This window comes from Labeo rohita, chromosome 1 (genome assembly GCF_022985175.1).
Source record: "Labeo rohita strain BAU-BD-2019 chromosome 1, IGBB_LRoh.1.0, whole genome shotgun sequence".
Classification (NCBI taxonomy): domain Eukaryota; kingdom Metazoa; phylum Chordata; class Actinopteri; order Cypriniformes; family Cyprinidae; genus Labeo; species Labeo rohita.
In genome coordinates, this window is record NC_066869.1 from 26,151,608 (window position 1) to 26,158,099 (window position 6,492).

Consider the following 6,492-nt stretch of genomic DNA (forward strand, 5'->3'; position numbering starts at 1 on the left):
CAAACACAGTGATGAACTAGAAGACGTTAAACGCAGAAGTGCAGTTAAAGAGCAATACAAAAAAAGTCACAAATTAGAATTATAAAACAAGGATTTACATTAAAAAAAATGTTGGAGGATTTTGATATAAGCCAAGAGGAGACTAGTTTTCTTTTGCTGTAAACAAAACTTGGTTTTCGTGAGATTATCATATTCTCACTGGAGTTTATGCTACGCCTACATCCTACTTCATCCGTTTTAACGCCACTCTCTCACAAACATGCGTACGACAGTTAGTGGAAGCTAGAGATTACCATTTATAAAGTTTTGAATATGTATATTTTTCTTACACAAACGCATTGATTCCCTTAAGAATACCTTTATTAACCCCCTGTAGCCATGTGGAGTACTTTTTTATGATAGTGGACGCACTTCATCTGACTTCAAAATCTCAACAGCCATTCACTGCCTTTATAAAGCTTGAAAGAGCCAGAACATTTTTTAATATTACTCTAACTGTATTTGTTAGAAGAAAGAAGAAAGTCATATATATCTAGAATGGCTTGAGGGTGATTAAATAATGGGGTAATTTTCATTTTTGGGTGAACTATGCCTTTAAATCTCCTCACTATGCTGCCAAACATTTACAGTATCAAACCATGCGGTTTTAGAATGTTAAGGTCAGATGCTTAGCCTCATATTCACATGCTTTGGAAAATCATGGAAACAAATGTGCGTTGTTTTGAAAAAAAATCGTGTCAGTGTTTCAGTGGAAAAAATGTCAAAAGGTGGCAGAAACCAAACACATGACTTAAAAGATATGAGTGAGAAGGAGACTTTTTTCTTACCTTTATAGTCCAACAAAAAGTCCATTCTGGAAAAACTAGTGTGGCAGTATGTAACAATAGGATGTGTGATGCCAGGGCCTTTATGTAAACAGTTAGCTTTGTTGCGTTCATCAAGTTACAGCTGCAACGTTAACCCAGGGTTTGGGGAAAAAATCAGTTTTTGAATACCCAGAATTAAATGTTAATCCAGGGTCAATTATGAACAATGTGAAATGTGAAGCAAAAAAATCAGTTAGTAGAATGTCTAAAGTGGACTATCAAAATAAAGTGTTACCAATATCCATTGCATACGAGTGTACACTGGTCAATTACATCTCTTTATTCATTTTAAGCCTTTTTTGCCACAGTCTTACGAATCTCCCTCACATCTCAATATTTATGATGAATCTCATCTTTGCAGCAAAGTGCTTGGTTTCTTAATCATTGAAACATCACAGAACAGTGTGTATTCTGACAGTTTCCCTCCCATCCCACTTCTCAGAAAATGAAACATTTATTAATATGTCAGTTTGGTGAGCAGAACTATACAAAAAAATGCATCAAGCTTGTTTCATGATGGTACGTAGAGTAGGTGTTGATAAAATTTAAACTCCTCAGAACTTTAACAGTGTGTTTTATTATTCAGCACACTCACTTACGGGGTCAACCCCAATAAACGTGATACGATATTGACGATGTCAGGTCATACAGTAGCTTTGATATGAATTAAAAGTTATTGGCTATAACCCCTTTTTTTAGACGCAGTACTTCACATTCATTGAAAAAGAAAAGATTTCAAGTCTAGAAATAGAGAATTTTCATTACTTGTGTTGGTTAAGCAAGTTAACTGATGAGTTCATGCATTGATACTTGACGACATTTGAGTTTGCTCATTGCCCAGGATGTCCAAACAGAAATGATGCTAATTAGGTCCAATCAGTACAATGCAGGACTCTTATCGAACGCGACACTTTACCTGCTGACTTTGTGCGAGTAACTTTCTAATGTATGCACTGTACCCCTTGCTATTGACAAAAATGCCTGGGCCTGATCAAAGCACAGTATTCAGTAGGTTTGTCAGGGCCATGAAGACAGGGTCTGTAACACTAATGATCTTCAAACGCTTTCCCATTGCACCAGGAGCCGCATGACTTCCAGGCAAGTCCCCCCCTCCACCCCCAAGAGAAGCCGTAATTGTGCTTGGCTTGTAGGGTGACAGGTGTCAGAGGCCCCCTCCACATCCAGCTCATCCCTCTGAACAGAGGGCCGGTCTTTTTGCAGCCCTCCATAAGCTCATTATTAGCATGATAATATAGCAACATGATGTTGTTCTAACACGCTGATGACATTTCTGAGAAAGTCTGTTACAAACATGTAATCTTCAAATCATGATGCTACATTTAATTTAGTCTAAATTCACTACAAACGTGTAGCCTTACACATGCATTGATATTAAAATGTTATTTTAATAATATTTCTATGTTATGGCTGATATTAAAATTCTATAGGGTACAATGGGGCTAAAGGCACACCCTAAGAAAAAATGTGCTTTTCACTGCACCCAAAGTGTTCAAATGCAGAAAAAATACATACGTTCGTATTGAACATTTATGGAGCAACAGATTTTGTGTGAAAATAAATCATACAAGTTATTAATTTTGTTTAAATCTTATAAAAATTCTTACCCCACGCACAGGGTAAAAGGCTCACCAGCATGGGGTAAAAGGCACACAGTATTGATTCAAATACTTCAGCTAAAATAATGCTTTTTAAAAATAATATCTGTTAATACTTGTTTAAAACAATCACTTTAGCAAAGTTTGTACATTTTTCTGCTTATTTTGATAAATCATTTTTTTTTGTTCAATAAATATACTGTCATTAAAATGTTAATGTTAATATAAAACGTATATATTTTAAAATACAGCAACAAAATCATTTTAAAATGCAAAGATTATGACAGCAGAAGATCCCATAGCAATTGAATATAGATTTACAGCAGTAACAACATATATTTTATTATATGATATGATTAATATCATGTCTTTAAATATGATGGTTTCATTCTGAAAATAGTATTTATCTCTAAGATGAACACCCAGCATAATATATGATATTTGCATTCTGAATCTAGCAATGTCACGTCAACAAATGGAAAAGTCAGCCTTCTATTAATTATCATGTTAATTATTGTACCTTTTAGCCCCAACAGCAGAAGTGCTTTTTACCCCAAATACCAAACTTTTACATATTCTTTCATTATTTAAAAACTGCTGCTTTAATTATCTTAAACAAAACTCAAAATCATTAAGAAGACCTATGTCTCCAGATATATTCAAAAAATCTAAATTTTTAAAACCATCAAATTTTGGATCAAGCAAGCACAGAATGGACTTTGCACTGCTGCCCGCAATCTTGTCAAAGATCAGGCAAATTTGCACGTGCATCTTGAAAAGCGGATGTTTTGGTGCTACGCCATGTTTTTCTGCCGTCTAGTGGTTTAAAGGAAAATAACATCAAAAATACCTATTACCCCAGGGTGCCTTTAGCCCTGTTGTACCCTACTATTTTTTTTTTTGTTATTAAAAAAAAAAAAAAAACTAAAAACTAAAAACTAGAAAACAATAATTTTAAAGCTAAAATAAAGTAAGTTTAAGCTTTTTTTAAGTATCAAAAACATTTTTTCCTTTCAAGTTTTACATTTTAGTTAATAATAATAATATCCCTAGATGATAGCAAAGGTAATTTGAATAATATGTTATTGTTATGTAAAAATAACAACAAAAACAATGGAATGTCATGCAGTAACTAATATGTTGATATATCATGCATCTGTACTGCTGAAAATGCCAGAAATGACAAGTGTCCTTGTTTGTGAAACTGTATAGTGATTAAAAATATAAAAAAAATAATAAGGCACAGTGTGATGTGTTCGAAAGACCAATGCTGTCTGCTGCACATATCTTCAAAGCCTTACCACAGCTGGTCTGAGTCTCATGGGCTGGCATCCAATGTAGTGGTGAATAGGAGATTAACGATAACGAGCATCTGATAGCTAGCATCGCTTTAAACCTGGAGATGGTGCCTGCAACCTCAGTTCATTTGGAGATAAAGATACGAGAGTGGAAGCGACAGAAAGAGCAAGCGAACGAGAGAGAGAGAGAGAGAGAGAGAGAGAGAGAGAGAGAGAGAGAGGAGGGGGGAGGAAGGGAGTAACCTTTCCTAGCCAAGGTCCACATGGACAGCGTGTGTACAGTGAGGAGAAGAGTTTGTCTTACATATCGAGCTTGTCATCAGCTACACAATCCGTGGAGGGCTGCCATCACTACCACATACTGAATAAACATGAATATATCATGAGCTTCTGCTTATGTAACATTTAGGGGTCACAGTGTGTCTGTCGTGATAAGGAGACAGACAGAGAAACAGCAGAGGAGGCCTGACACAAGGCTTCTTCGAACAAATATTTACATTTTTTGCTAGTTTTGACCAGGATTATGAGAAAATAATTTTTGAACAAGGAGCTAGATTTTATTTCATAGAAATGAATGAGATATGCAACCAGTTTTACACAAAAGAGGGGGTAACATATTACTTGAAGCCTTTTTGTATAATGCATTATAAGTTATTATTTGTATAATGTGTTATAAGTTAATTTTCAGAAATAATTGTAAGCAAATTAAAAATGCATTAAATATTTGCAGATTGCTTGTTATACATGAATTTGGTTGGTAAGCATGATTTAATGCATTAATTGATGATTTAAATCAAATGTGTAAACATTAAGTATTATAATGTTTTATATTTGTGGTTATAATTACTCATAAAATCATGCAATGCATTATAAAAAAGTGAATGCATTAAGAATACATTTAAAATACAATAAACATCCAGACACCAAATAAAGTGTGGCAAGCATTAATTTTTAAATGTGTGTGTGTGTGTATATATATATATATATTATATATAACTATATATAACTATATATATATATATATAACTATATATAACTATATATATATATATGTATATATATATATAACTGGTATTTATATATGTATATTTATTTATTATTATCATTATTTTTTGCATACAATGTAATTATTTTATTCACCATTTCATTATAATGTTTTGTATTTTGTATGATTATAATTACTCATAAGCACACAGTGCATTATAAAAAAATGAACGCATTAAGAATACATTTATAATGCAATATACATCCAGACTTCAAATAAAGTGTCAAGTGAAGGATGTCTTTGGGCTTGTTTATTCATTCATTCATTAATTCATTCATTCATTCATCTATTTATTTATTTATTTATTTATTTGCATACAATGTAATTATTTCATTCACCATATACTAGCACTATAGCAACTAGCAATGTAAGTTGCATACAGGTTTAAAATGACATAAAGGTGGGTTTCATTTGTGGGTTATGGTTGCATGACTTTATATCACTGTACACTTTAAAAAATTATTTTTCAACACTGTAAATAAAATAATTTTCAAAGAAAATACTATTGTTATCTTTCTACTTAAAAATTCACATTTAAGTCTATGTGTTACTTGCTGTTTCTTTGTAATTATTTTTAAAATATACCAGTAACTCAGTAAAAACTGTTATAATTTTTTTTTTCAGTGTAGAATCACCAGTGTTCTAAAACATCAATGAAGTTTCCACCTGCGCCTGCGCCGTAATGAACCTGTGCGAAAGGTTCAGTCAACTCCCAGATCTGGTCGTCTCCCAATCTGGCAACAGAATTGACGAGATGAGATAATTAGCGGCTCTCCCTCTCCATGACTCTTTTCTGTTGGGGCTCTGCTCTTTTTTTCAGGCGTGTCTACTTGGCATTGCGCATCTCCGTAACGGGCTTGTTTAAGTCTGTTCTGCAAGCCCCTTCGCCAACCCCCAGCGGAGGGCAGCTCACGAGACCCCCGTCGCGCTTTGAGGACCACTTTGGAGCTTTAATCCACTCCAAATGTGCTGATAATTCTCGTTGCCAGGCCACTCTTCTCTCTTGCCTAGTGTCACAAGAGTGGTCTCACGAGAGCCGATCAGCCAATGATAACAAAGTAGCCAGATGTCTGGTGCTGGCATAGTCCCAGAAGCCAGGCAGCGGTACGCGGCAGCATCCGCCATGGGCCCGAGATCAAAGCTACCTGAGATTACTTATGGGCACAAAATATGTGTTGCTTATTCTACAGTTCCCATTAATAACAATCTGGGCGAATTTGTATTTCTAATTAACTCTTTCTTTTGGGTGCAGAAGTGCTGTAGGTTTGATCAGGGCCTCCGTAGGTTTTTTCTCCCCACAATGTGAGCAAAAAGCAGGAAGACCCGGAAGTCGGATGTTGCAGTTTCTAAAGAAGCAACATCAGCCGTTGGTGCATTTTTTTTCTCTCGTTTTTTAAACAACAAACAAACAAAACAGAAATTAAACAACCCTGATTATTAATGACACCATGTTTTCATTCGATTTGCCTTGCTAATATATTCAACTTCAAACACCGATGCCAAATAGACACATATCAATGTAGTAGTTTGTTTGTTAGGAGTCTATTCAGTATAAAGCTTTTGTTAGATTTAAGGTGTAACAATTATCAATTTATTTATTTATTTTTTTTTTATTAATCCTAAGAAACACAATAAAGCAGTATAAACAGGCGCATCCACATCACTAC